The sequence below is a fragment of the Pelodiscus sinensis genome, chromosome 31 (genome assembly GCF_049634645.1).
Source record: "Pelodiscus sinensis isolate JC-2024 chromosome 31, ASM4963464v1, whole genome shotgun sequence".
In the NCBI taxonomy this organism is placed as follows: domain Eukaryota; kingdom Metazoa; phylum Chordata; order Testudines; family Trionychidae; genus Pelodiscus; species Pelodiscus sinensis.
This window is the reverse complement of record NC_134741.1, coordinates 13,423,633-13,438,070: the sequence shown is the minus strand read 5'-3', so window position 1 is coordinate 13,438,070 and position 14,438 is coordinate 13,423,633.

The window sequence follows — 14,438 nt, the reverse complement described above, 5'->3', positions numbered from 1 at the left end:
GGGCGGAGCCTCCCCCGCCCACCCCGTGCATGATGGTGCTGACACGTGACCAGCCCCCGCTTCTTCCCTGGGGGTGGGGCTTTAGTGCCGCAGCCCGTCGGGGCGGGGGCTGCAGGGACCTGCGTGGGCCCCACGGGGCTGCGCGGCGGGGGAAGACTGTTGCGGGTTGGTGCGAGCCGGGCGCTGGTAAAGTGAAACAGCCCCCCCCCCCCCCGCCACTTTTCAAATCCCGCAGGGTTAAGACGGGGCATTGTGCTCCGGCCCCACCCCAGCAGGAAACGCCCCCACCACCGTGTTGCCGCACATTCGGCAAATGCCCCGCCCCTCGCTCCTAACCCGCCTCCTCCTCCTCCTCCTCCCTCGCCTGGTCTGTGGAGCGGCCGCTGCTTGGAGCATGGCTGCGCCTGGGTCCCGCCGGGGGTTGGCCAGGCTGCAGCTCGGCTTGTGGGAGTTGGAGGCTGGGCACAGTTTGGCTGTGACCTACGTTCCTGTGCAGCTTGCGAGGGGGGCTGCTCGGGCCGGGCAGGGGCCTCAGGCCGGCTCGCTGCTGCCCCCTCTGTGGTTGAATGACGCACATTCAGCTCAGTGCACGTTGGCCCGTCTGTCTCTGGCTGTTGGTGCTTCCAGACGCTCGCGACATAAGCCGAGAGGCAGAAGATTGTGGCTGAGTTTCAGCAGCTGCTGCAATTCCTGGAGGAACTAGGAAGAACCATGTATAATCATTGATGCGTACCCCTACTCATAGGATGATTGGACTATTGGCAGTTTGACGGCCTTCAGTCAGATCTTCAATGCGGTCTTCTCCCTCCACCCCTTACCCATCATCAGTAGCTGCTGTCCCTTTCAGACATTGGGTCAGCTCAGGCAGGGATGGAGGAAATGGGGCAAAGTAGCCAGACAAGCTGAGGGAGGTGGGACAATTCTGATCTCTGCATCTCCCCTATCTGAGGGTATGTCTACACTTCATTCCTATTTCAAGAGAGAAATGCAAATTCAGCTGAGTGAAATTGCAAATGAAGTGGGAATTTGCATATTCACATCTGGCTGCTATTACGAAATACCCTATTTTGAAATAACAGGTGCTCTCTAGACAGTTATTTCAAAAGAAAACCCTTCATTTGAAATAACCCTTACCCCTATAAAATGAGGTTTAAGGGTTAGTTCTGAAGAAGGGTTTTCTCCCAAAATAAGTGTATCTAAACAGCGTTTTTTATTTCAAAATAAAGAATTTCGAAATAGCACCGGTCTGTGAATATGCAAATGAAGTGCAAGATATTTAAAACCCAGCTTCATTTACAATTTTGAGTGTCTACCTTTGCATCTCTCACAGGTTCTCTGGGCGCTGACACCCCCAGGGAATCACAAAGGCATGTGGTGCTGGCTCTCCTGTCCCATCAATTACAGTCAGAGCCTTGCCTTGCCTGTGCCAGTCACAGCAGCCTCTGCACCTGCTCTAAGCTTGTGGTTTCCTTCTTCCCAACACTCCTCCCCAATCAGCCTTTTCCTGAACCAGCAGCTACATGGGTGACCATGGGAGGCCTCTCCTGTGTCCCAGAAGGACACAGGAAAACATGAGAAAAGGCTACACCAAAACACAACTAGGATGTGAACCCAGGCTTGCCAACTTTCAAGACCACTAATTTAACCCGCTAAGCCACAGTGCCCTTTATGGCTAAGCTCCCAATACACAGCTTTTCCAGGATACCTTTTGTATCCGGGAAAAACTCTGCCACATCCATGGAATGGTTCAACTTTTTGAGATCAGTTTCCAAAAAAGTGGGCGTGTTCTTTTGGAAGCCCTGTATTTTTTATTAGGAATAAGGACTCTTCTGAAAGCGGAGGTTTTCCCCACATTTGGGCCCGTGTAGATGAGCCAAATGTCAGAAAAGCCTCTTCTGAAAAAAGAAAAGTGTCTCTAAAACAGTTCTAATTTATGGTCCCAGACAACACCTTTGAATTCCAAAGTGCAGCCATTCTCCATTTTACTCCAGCCTTGGAGGGGTCTCAAGGCCTGTGCAGCCAAAGAAATGTGATCAGCAGCTGGTACCCACAATCTTTTTCTCAATTGCAGTGTAACCTAAGGATTACTTGCCAAGCACACACTACAGTCTGCCACTCTACCAGCTGAGCTATCCAAGAGCAATGCTGGTTTGTCCAGGTTGGCCCATCTACAAGCGTCAGGGCAAGTGCTCCCCAAGGTGGATGGCATCGCAGGTGAGAAGAGAAGAACCTAGGAGCACAGGGGTGCTTCACATGCAGAAGGACCCCTGAGCTAGATCCATTTATGTCACAGCAAAAGTAAAATAGTTGGGTTCTTCTCATGTGTCTTTTTTTGTTTCAAAGTCTCTAGGGGTGCACGAGGGGCAGATTAAAAAGAGCCAGATTGATTGAGTGCATCTTGGTCTAGCCTCTCACTTGTGCTGCTCACTCTCCCAGACAATTCCTAAGCCCAAGGCAATAGCTTCACACTCTGGCTGTGTCTAGACTGGCAAGTTTTTCCACAAAATCATCTGCTTTTGCAGAAAAACTTGCCAGCTGTCTACACTGGCTGCTTGAATTTCCGCAAAAGCACTGACGATCTCATGTAAGATTGTCAGTGCTTTTGCGGAAATACTGTGCTGCTCCCATTCAGGCAAATGTCTTTTTCTGAAAAACTTTTGCGCAAAAGGGCCAGTGTAGATAGCAGAGATTTGTTTTCTGCAAAAAAGCCCCGATCGCGAAAATGGCGATCGGGGCTTTTTTGCAGAAAAGCGCGTCTAGATTGGCCACGGATGCTTTTCCGCAAAAAGTGCTTTTGCGGAAAAGCGTCCTGCCAATCTTGACACGCTTTTCCGAAAATGCTTTTAACAGAAAACTTTTCCATTAAAAGCATTTCCGGAAAATCATGCCAGTGTAGATGTAGCCCTTATGTGTGGGTTAGCAGAGGCCAGGGGGCAATAGGAAGAGCCTGGCACCAGACCTGAGGGCATCAGGGGAAGCAGCGAGAAACACAACCTCAGCCCCCTGCATCTCTAGCCAGCCTGGTAGGTTTCATGGCCCCAGCTCATCTGAGCCAGCCAGATGAGAGACCCAGCATTAGATACCCAGCAGAAGGCACAAAAATCTCTTCTCACCAGCCAGAGGACAAGAAACCTAAAGAAGGAGGGTTTTTCAACAACCAGCCTAGGAAAATCCCACTGACAGTAGAACTCAGGTTGCAAAGTTCAGAGCCCTGAGTGCTGCCCCTTGCAGCATGGGACAAACAGCTGGATGATTTTGGTGGGCACCTGTGACTCTCAGCTCTCAGGCTGCCTCTGCTCTCCTGGCTCCCTTCAGCTGCCCCATCCCAGCTGCTTGTTTATTTTGTATTTTTGTTTAAATACCAGCTCTAGTAGAAGCCGTTTGACACTCTCCCCTCCCCCATCACGGCATGGACAGGTTGCCGCCCCCAGCCAGACTCTGAAATGGTCCCCTGCATTTTCCCTGGCCCCATGGAGATGACAGGAAAGAGGCACAGGGCCAGGCTAGAGCTAGGAGAAGCAGGAGGCAGGAAGAGCCCCAGTCTACACAGTTCCTCTTTGCGCAAAAGCCTCTTGTGCAAAAACGGACCCTAATTAATTATGCAAATGACATGGCAATATGCTAATCTATGCTTCATTTGCATAAGCTTTTGCAGAAGAGAGATGCCGTATGGAGATAGCCTAGGTGGTAGATAGCTGTGAAGTAACATAGACTCAGGAAAAATCCCTGGGTTGCAATCCTTAGTTACACAAAATAAGAATAATTCACCAGCTCGGACGTGATTTCTAAGCCACCAAAGAAGGAAAAAAATAAAACCTGTTGGACTAGGTTAACTTTTTCCTACACACACATTTCAAGAACTCTGAGACTGTGTGGCATAAAGGATAAGGGATCTGACTTCAGATCAGAAGATTAAGGGGTCAAGTTCCTTCACATTTACCTTTGCTTTGTCCATGCTTGTGGGTCCTGCTGTCTTTGGCCTGGAAAGGTCCTCTGTAACAACATGTCTTTTCTGTAGCCCTATGGGGAGGCCTGTAGCTATTCAGTAGGTCTAAACGAAAGCCTTCGTCCGTAGCCAGACTGAAGAGCATCAGCAATTAGTTGTAAAGCCTGGAGTCACATGCTCACATTGCATCTAAATGACATTTAAATAGTGTCCCACTAGGCTGTGAGAAGGAATCTTATCCTAGTGGTACCCACTGTCACCAGGCAGGAAACGGATCTGAAGGAGGGTAGAGAAAACTCATTTAACAGCATTTTGTCTGGCAAAAAATCTGCTCGCTAAGAGTTGTAGTTATGTAACTGGCATTCTATGATTCTTGTCCTCACGTTCCTATTGTTTGTCTGTGTGATAGTCTGGTTTGGATCTGTTTCTGTCTGCTGTATAATTGATTTTGCTAGGTGTAAATCAACTAAGGCAGTGGGGTATGATTGGTTACTGAAATTGTCCTAAAATAATTGGTTAAGGTAGAACTAAGCAGTATTGAGTTTCTCTATATAAACTGTGGTCCAAGAACGAGACCAGCAAGAAGAAGGAAAAGGGGAGAAGAGAAGAGGAAGGGAAAGGAAGACCAAGAAGGAGGAGAAAAGACCTTGAAGCAGAACTCACCTCCAAGGCTGCCTAAGACCAGAACATCCAGGACTCCTCTGCACAGCTGTTGAAATGGTTCGCTGTGTGAATTCTGTGGCAGGTGAGGTTAGGGCTGTGCACTGGGATTAGTTACCAGTTTCCCTGGCTCAAAAGAGCCTGCAGCTGTGATGGCTGAGTGGTTAAGGCTTTGGACTCAAAATCCAATAGGGTTTCCCTGTGCAGGTTCAAATTCTGCACATGATGAGGCCTGTGTTTTGGCCACATGCCTAATAAGGGAATCTGTGAGTTACCAGCAGTGGGGCTGTTAGTGTAGGCATCTAACTAATTGCACCATTAGGCCATGTATTTTATAAGGTGGAGATTTCTGCTGCAATCCATCTCGGGGGCTATGTCTACACTTCACGCACATTCTTGTGCAAAAACGTGCAGAGCGTCTACACCGCACACATGTTCTTGCGCAAGTAAATTTACAGTACAGCATCAGAAAAAAGGGCTTTTTCCGGAAGAGTTATTCCTCTGCCCACGAGGAATATACCCTCTTGTGCAAGAGCTCTTCCACAAGAGAGCAGTGTAGACAGGCAACATGAATTTCTTGCGCAAGAAGCCCATATGGTAAAAATGGCCATTGGAGCTTTCTTTTGCAAGAGAGCATCCAAACTGCCATGGATGCTCTTGCGCAAAAGCACATTTCTAGCACAAAAGCACATGGCAGTGTGGATGCACTCTTGTGCAAGACCTTTTGCACAAGAACTCTTCTGCAAAAGAGTTGTTGCTCAAGAAGCTGCCAGTGGATACTCTACCTCGACTTAGAGCCCCAGGAGGCACTGGAAAGTAATTACTTTGAATAGCCCTGGGCAGGAGCTATTTTGAAATAGCAGCAGTGGAACATCCACAATATGGCTATTGCAAAATAGCTATTTCGGAAGAGGCGTTATCCCTCATGCAATGAGGTTTACAGATTTGGAAATAAGCCATGACTGGCTTTTGAGGTGAGTGAGTAGGAAGAGAGAGAGGCCAATAGAGGCACTTGGCCCTCTGGCTGGCTCTGCTTGTGAAAAAGATAGGGATTCCCTCCCATCAGTGGAGAATGTGGGTATCAATTCCACTGCTTTTTGCATGCTAAGCAAGGATTTTGCCACTTGAGCTAATTCCCCTGCTGTGGCAATACTAAATCTCTTGGTGACTCATCCCTTTGCTATAGTGACATCTGTCTTCTAGGTCAGTTAGTCATGGGAAAGGAGAAGGCTCCAACGAGGCTTCTCCTTACACTGGTACTTGTGACCCTCATTCTCTCTCTGGCCTCAAGGGCAGATCTCAAGAAGAAGACTCCCTGCAGCAAAGTCACAGGGGTTTCTGAGATAGCCCCTGCCCTACAACCTGTCCCACCTGGCTATTGTCATGGACTCTCTGTGAGGTCACTGCCTCCCAAACTCTGCCAATAAGCTGAGGGGCTGCAAAAGGCCCTTGTGATGTCACTGCCACACCCACCCCTGCCCTCCAGGGCTTATGTCCTGCCCCAGGCAGCCCCTTTGCATGGCTGAGCTGCTCCCAGGGGTGAAAGTGTAAGCAGGGGCTGAACTGCTGCTTGCTGTCAGCCAGCTGAAAGGAGGGGTGGGTGTGCCCACTACAGTTGTTTAGCTCTACAAGGTAATTAACTGTTAACTGTTGACATGTAAATACTGCTCAGGAGAGAATCCAAGGTGTGGCTATGTAAATCCCATTCAGCCAGGGCTGATGGAGGGTCAGTGTTGGAATGGAATGTGGAGAATTGTATATAATTTGGGACTGTTGTGGGGGTCACTAATTATGCTACCCCTAAATGTGGGAACTGTTAAACATGCCACCAGTGCTTGCAGGAGAGACACCACCATCATGGTAAGAGGTCTCGGAAGAACAAGCCTCCCCCCTTTCAGAGTTAAGTGAACAGAGCTGGGGGAAAGGGTTAAAGGACTTGAGTCAGCCTGCTTCACACCTGCCAGGTGTGAGCTATAAGACTGGCCCAGCCTGCACCTTTCCCCCTTTGTTTTAAGGACAGACCTAAAGCAGACTCCCTGAGGAGTCTTTTTGTTTGCTAGTCCAGTGAAAGCTGGATTCATTTGAGAGCTGAAATCACTGGTTTGGCTGAGAGTTAAAATCACTAAGCTGAAATCACTGGTTTGGCTGAGAGCCAGACCTACTGCAGCCAGTAGAGTGGCAGCAGGCGACTAGCGGCGCGGCGGCAGGCGAAGAGCGGCCAGCAGCAGCGTGGAGTGGCGCGGCGGCAGGCGAGGAGCGGCCATTGGCGGCGTGGCGTGGCGCGGCGGCAGGCAAGGAGCGGTGACCAGTGGCGTTGCGTGGAGTGGCAGCAGGCGAGAAGCGGCAACAGGTGCCCAGCGGAGCGTCCAAAGGTGTGGGACGAGACAGCTGGTAAAGCGTAGTGGAGTTTCGTATAAGGTGCCCCCTATCTATCTCCCCACCCCCATTTCTACCCAGGTTGGGAGGTAAAACCTTGTGGGTGAACTTTGGGACTCTGGGTGGCACAGAGACTTGTGGGGACAGAGACTTTTGGGGAGTCGGTGGACTTCGGGCGAATCTTGGCCGGGGTGGGGGCTCATGTTTGGGTTATGAACTCTGTTTGTGGTGTTTTCCCCAAGCTAATGCCGTATGAATTCTTCCTCTGTTTCATTAAATGTTCTTTTCCTACACTCAAACTCAGTGCTTGCAAGTGGGGAAGCATTGCCTCTCAGAGGTGCTCAGGGGTGCGTGAATTTCCCAGATCACTGGGTGGGGGCTCGAGCCGGTTCTTTGTAAGATTGACCCCAAGATATTAAACCCAGCCCTGATTCCTGCCAGGCCTACCCGGCAAAAGGGCTACAAAAGCAACACATTTCTTATAGGGCCTGTTCTATTGGGCACCACTCTCAGGGTATGTCTACACTACAAAGTTAATTCGAACTAACAGACGTTAGTTCGAATTAACTTTGATAGGCGCTACACTAGCAAACCGCTAGTTTGAAGTTAATTTGAACTAGCGGAGCGCTTAATTCGAACTAGGTAAACCTCATTCCACGAGGACTAACGCCTAGTTCGAATTAAGTAGTTCGAATTAAGGGCTGTGTAGCCACTTAATTCGAACTAGTGGGAGGCTAGCCCTCCCCAGCTTTCCCTGGTGGCCCCTCTGGGCACCACCAGGGAAACTCTTCTGCCCCCCTCCCGGCCCCGGAGCCCTTAAAGGGGCACGGGGTGGCTACGGTGCCCATGCCAGGTGCAAGCCTGCCAGCACCCAGCCAGCAGACCCTCCACCTGGCACGGCTCGAGCCAACCACCCACTGCCACCCAGCCCTCCGCCTCTTCCCGGGACCAGGCTGGCGGCTCCCAGGAGCCTGCCCAGGTCCGCAAGAGGCGGGCACCCGCCTGGTCTAGTGCAGACATCGTGGACCTCATCCACGACCTCCGCGCTAGGCACAGGAAAGTGGCCGTCTAGGGCAGGATAGCTGCCAGCCTGGCAACCCAGGAGCAGGTTTGCATGAAAATCAAGGTGGTCCAGTGAGACCCATGACCCTGAGCCCTGAGCTTAGAATGGCCGTACTGGACCAGACCAAAGGTCCATCTACCCCAGTAGCCTGTCTGCCGACAGCGGCAAACACCAGCTACCCTGGAGGGGATGGACCGAAGACAATGACCAAGCCATTTGTCTCGTGCCATCCATCTCAAGCCTTCCAAAACAGAGGCAAGGAACACCATTTCTACCCCCTGGCTAATAGTACTCCATGGACCCAACCTCCATGACTTTATCTCACTTCTCTTTAAACTCTGTTCTATTTCTAGCCTTCACAGCCTCCTGCAGCAAGAAGTTCCACAGGTTGACTATTTGCTTTGTGAAGAAGAACGTTCTGTTATTAGTTTGAAGCCTGCTACCCATTCATTTCATTGGTGTCCGCTAGTCCTTCTATTATGGGAACTAATGAAGAACTTTTCTTTATGCACCCTCTCCACACCACTCATGCTTTTAGAGACCTCTATCATATCTCCCTCAGTCTCCTCTTTTCTAAGCTGAGAAGTCCTAGTCTCTTTAGCCTCTCTTCATATGGGACCTGTTCCAAACCCCTGATCATTTTAGTTGCCCTCCCCTCTCCCACCCTCTCTCTTCCCCTCTCCCACCTCCTTTTCCCAGTCTCCCCAAGTTTTGTTCAATAAAGAGAGTTTCTATTTTTGAACACACGTGTCCTTTATTTTGTACATCAGGAAGGGGGGCTAGGGAGGGGTACGTGGAAGGAGGTGAGGGAGGAATGGGGTACGAGCCCCCGATGGGGAGGACTGGGGTGGCTCTGCGGGCTCCTTGGGGTGGAAGCTCTCCTGCAGCCCCACGATTGACCCCCCCTCCCTGGATGGCAGCCTGCAGCAAGTGCAGCTGGGCTGATGGCTGAGTGCTGTGATGTGCTGAGTGTGAGCACTCAGGGCACTCCAAGGCAGGACTGCTTTGCTGTCCCTCATCGAGTTAGACAAGCGAGCAGGGAACCCCTGAGAACTGTCTGTCTGGGGTGGGGGTCGGGTCCCTTTAAGCACAGCCCTCTGCTAGCCTGAGACAGCAGCTCCACGCTCTAAGTCCTAATCTGATGCCCTGCCGGCACTGCTTCCGCCCTCCTTAGCCTCGGTTCAGGGTCCACTCAATGTGGACATGCTAGTTCGAATTAGCTTAGTTCGAATTAACTAATTCAAATTAAGTTAGTTCGAATTAGTGCTGTAGTGTAGACATACCCTCAGGGCTTAGGGGGCTCAAGGCAGAAAGTTGAAGGGCAGGGGTAGAAGTTGTGATAGGACAGTACCTGTAAGAAATTAAAGTGTGGGAGGCTCAAAGCAGGGATTTGGGGAGGGAGCTCAGAGCAGGGGTGAGGATGTGTGAGGATACAGAAATCAGGGTACAGGATTAGGGATGTAGCAGGTTGTGTGTTGAGGGGACCAATGGGACTGGAATCCCAGCTCCCTCTGCTCTGGGCTCCCTGAGGCCCGTTAACACACAAGGGCTTTCTCTGCGTCGTACTGAGGAGAGAATCCCCTGAGCCAGTGACATGGACTGACCTGGGTGGAGGCAAATGAGGGGGGTTTCAGTAAAGCTGAATCCAGGACTCAGCAAAGCAGGCCGGGTGCGCAGTAACCCCAGGCAGACATGCACATCTGCGCGCTGGCAGCAGCTGCTGTGGCACTCTAGAAATCTACCACTAGATCTAATTCCCCTCCCGCAATTCCCCATGTGTCAGGCACCAGCCAGTCAAAGCCAGGGCTCCATGGTCTCAAGCAGAACAGAGTGCTGAGGGTGAGGGGATTGTTTGGGGAAAGTTCCTCAGTCCCTCATTCCAGGCACGTGCCGTGTTACTAAGACCAATGGTCCCTGCACAAAGTGTGTCACAGGGATAAGCGTTAGCCCCGGGAACAAGCACCGCCCTGCAGAAGAGACACCCCTGGTATGGAGACCAGCAAACCCAGGCACCACTCAGCTCAGGATCCTCAACCCCACTGACACAGACTCCCTGGCACAGGAGAATCCCAACTCTTGGTTCTGCTGGCCAGCGGTTTCTGCTCTTCCACTTCTTCCCAGCTCACTGCAAAACACCTCACAACTGTGAGTGAGGGTGAATGTGGATAAACCCAGCTGTAATCTAGAGCGGCTGTTAGGTGAGGAAAGAAAGGTGCCCCCTTGGCCTCCCTGAGCAACTCAGACATGTAAGGAAACTGTGGTTGGGAAAACCAGCATAAGTGTCAGGATGGCTGAGTGGGCTCAGGTCCCTGACTTAAGAGTATTGTTTTTTCCTCACTGGGGTGTTCTGGTCTCCAAATGGAGATGTGGGTTCAAATCCCACTCCTGACATGTCCTCTGTTTTATATCTAGAGAAGTGACCTCATTTCCCTGTCTCCCCTGACACTGTAGGAGCACTTGCTCAGCATTTCTCTTAGGCTGCATCTACACAGCAGCATTATTTGGGAATAACGGCCATTATACTGCAATAACAATGGAGCGTCTACACAGCAATTCCATTATTCCGACTTCTGTAATGCTCCATCCAGACCAGTGGTCTGAGGAGCCAGGAGGTTTCCAGGCTGTAGACAGCCAAGCCCTCAGGCAAAGACAAAGCGAAGTCCCAACCATTTCCTGCTCATCCCATCGGGGTCTCTGTGTGGCCCCCAGACCTTTTGTTTGCCATTGCCCAGGGGCAGGGGCCCAGATTCAGCAACACTCACAGCCCCACAGGAGGGAGCCGGTTTCCTGTTTCACCCCACAGCCCAGCAATGAGCCCCCAAACTCCTCCCGTGTGCTGGGAGCCAGGTTTGCTGTGTGAATTCTGTGTGGAAGGTGAGATCAAGCCTGGTCACTGGGATTATTTACCAGCTTCCCTGGCCTTGGGGCACTACTGAGATTACAGCTGTGATGGTCGAGTGGTTAAGGTGTTGGACTTGAAACCCAATAGGGTTGTACTGTGTGTGTGCAAATCCTGCTCATAGCAAGAGCTGTATTTTGGCCACACCCCTAACCAGCGCCACAAGCTACACAACCCCTGAGACACTCTCCCTGCACTCCCTATCCCCTTCTACTGCTGTCAGAGAGATGCCTGGGATGGTGCCTCACACTGGCTCCCTGAGGTCTCAGGCAAACTCTCAGCTCCTGCCCATGGCTCAGCCTTAGGCTACGTCTAGACTACATGCCTGTACAGACTACATACACTGGCTCCCTGAGGTCTCAGGCAAACTCTCAGCTCCTGCCCATGGCTCAGCCTTAGGCTACATCTAGACTACATACAGAGGCATGTAGATGAGGCTACCAGGCATAGGAAAATGAAGGTTTACCTGGGATGAGGTTTACCTGGCTGGTCGACAAATGCCTTTGATGTCGACACCTGTGCGTCCAGACTACCGCACTGAGCCGACAAACAGCTGATCGGCTCAGCGCGGCAGCCATGTAAATTTAAATGAAGCGGCGATTATTTAAATCGCTGCTTCATTTTCCTGTGCCTGGTAGCCTTATCTACATGCCTCTGTCGCCAGAGGCATGTAGTCTAGACGTAGCCTTAGAGTGTGACAGGAGCGGGGCAAGAGGCTGGGGCCCCAGAGCTCAGTTATTTCTATTTCCCGGTGAGGCACCATGCAGCACAGAATGGCCATGGACCAGTGGCAAAGGGCCTTGCTATGCTGCTCTGATGGACAACTGGGTTGGGTCACCCGGGCCATTACCAGACCCTGAGCTTGTCCACACCGGTGGCAGCTAGGATGGGACTCTGAGACACACTGGCAGGAGCCACCACTAGGGTTGCCAGATGGTTGAAACAAAAATACTGAACACTCCCCCCTCCAAAAAAAAAAAAAAAAAAAAACAGAGAGAAAAAATTCTGTTGAAGGGGAAAAAAAGGGGGGGGGGGACCAAAGTTGTTGAGAAAAAAAAAGACTCCAAGAACCTGGAGGGGTTGGGGGGAGGCAAGTTGCTTCTCAGTGTAAATCTCTGTGGTAATTACAGGGATAGGATCACTGCTAGGAGTTACCAGGTAGTCATTAAAAAAAAACAAAAAAAAAACCAGACACGCTTCATGGGGGGAGAAGGACCAGCCAGGAGGGGAGTGGTGCTGGCTGTGAAGGGGGGGGGGCCTGGAAACAGCTAATGGAGGGGGCAACGGGGCTGGATGGAGGAGATGGGAGGGCCAACAGGAAGCAGGGCTGGTCGTGGGGGGGTTGTCGAGCGGAATGGGGCTGGCTGCGGGATATCGGGGGAGGGGGACCAGCCGGGAGGGGGTGGGGCTGGCCGGAAGGAAGGGGGGCGGGAAGCACAGCTGTGGGGGGAGTGCAGCGGCGCTGGACAGGGGAGATCAGGAAGAGGAATGGGCAGGCGGGAAGTAGAGCTGAGGGAAGTGCAGGGGGGCTGCCGGGGGAAGCTCAGGAGAGGAAGTGGGGTAGAACCAGCTGGCCGGGAAGGGGGGGGGTGAGCAAATTGGCCAGCGGGGAGTGGGACTGACCTGGGCACTTGCTGCTTGTCCCACGCAGGCTGCCAGAGACGCACGAGCAAGGAGGAAGCTTCCCCTCCTCCTCACACTCAATCAACTGAGGGCTCCCAGCAGCAATCGTGGCCCTGCCTCCCAGCTGGGACTCCCAGCCGCTCCCCCTGCCCATGCCAGGCTTCTGTCCACTGCGCAACTGGAAAAATCAGAAAATACCGGACATTGCACGTGTTGGGTATTTTCTGATTTTTTTTTACTGGACAGAGCGTGCAAATACCAGATTTTCTGGTACAATACTGGACACCTGGCAACCCTAGCCACCACTGGTACCCACCTGCAACCCGGACCCTCAGATGGTCTTCAGGACCCAGCCGAGTGGGCCAGACCACCTGAGCAGGTAACAGATCCAGACCCTGAGCCCATGGACACTGACACAGCTGTTGTCTTTGCCTAAGGCCAGCGAGTGGCCTCCAGACCAGGTAGGCCCCCAGGGGGATTTGGGAAGTGGCCCAGGAACAGCCGACCTTGAGGCAGCTAAGGAAATGAAGGTTGGTTGGGCAGCATGTTATGGCCAGGAATCCCACTGACCAGGACGGCGCATTATGGCCAGGATCCCCGCCGATCCAGTGGTGGCTACGCACCACTACTAGGGCTCTGGGCTGGGACGTAATGGAGTAGGCAGGGCCAGCCCCTCCCCCCCGCCACCCCTTTCCTTGAGTGGCAGATACCCCCTGTGGGGCAAACCCCCTGTGCTTGTTGGCTCTCCACTTGGAAGGAGATCTGGCCCCTGGTGCTGCCTGTGATCAGGCCTGCACCATTGAACCATCCTAGGCTACATCTACACTGACATGTTCTCACGCAAAAACTCTTTTGAGGAAGAGTTCTTGTGCAAAAACTCTTCCTGAAGAGAGAGTCTACACTGGCATGTGCTTTTGTGCAAGAGATGTGCTTTTGCACAAGAGCATCCTGCCAGTGTGGATGCTCTCTTGAGCAAGAAAGCTCTGATGGCCATTCTAACCATAGGGCTGTCTTGCGCAAGAAATTCATGTTGCCTGTCTACATTGGCCTCTTCTGGAAGAGCTCTTGTGCAAGAGGGCTTATTCCTGAGCGGGAGCATCAGAGTTCTCGCACAAGAAGCCCTGATTTCATACATTAGAATGTCAGTTTACTTGTGCAAGAACACGCGGCCAGTGTAGACAGGCAGCAAGTATTTGTGCAAGAGCGGGTGCTTTTGCGTGAGATCACGCCAGTGTAGACACAGCCTGCGTATTTGACTTCTTGTATCTTGCTTTGCCCAGGGCCAAGGCTCGCCAAATATTCTGCAGCTCACTGGCCCACTATTTACTGCTAATTATCGCCCAGACCTGGACCCAGGTGGGTCACGAGACTTCTTAATTGGTCGGCCGTTAGGCTCCCAAGACTCCAGACTTGGAAAGTCCTGGGAGTTAGCAGTGTTCCCACTGACTCGAACTACTACAGGCCCCTTGGTGCCCAGGCTCCAGGCAATACCCTGGCCAAAGACTGGCTCCAGCAAAATTCAGGGCCAGGTCTCTCCGTCCTGCCTCACCCTCTCACCCACCCCCACAACTTCACCTGACATCCCCAGGTGATTTAAAATGGCCCAGGGACTTCCTCCACCAGTAGTAGCCCAGCAGAGTGAAAGCAGTCTCTTGCCTGTTCACTCCATGTGCAGCTGCTGGCACATCCCTGCAGCCCCATGGCAAGAGAGGGGGGAGAGAGTCTTCTTGCATGGCCCCCACCCTGAGTGCTCTGTGGCCAATGGGGGCAGCAGGATCTGTGCCTGCAGGTAGCTGCACATGGAGACCCCTGGGCTGTTTGGATCAGTGAAGGGATTGGATCTGGTGCCTGTCCCTGGGCAGCGGCTACAG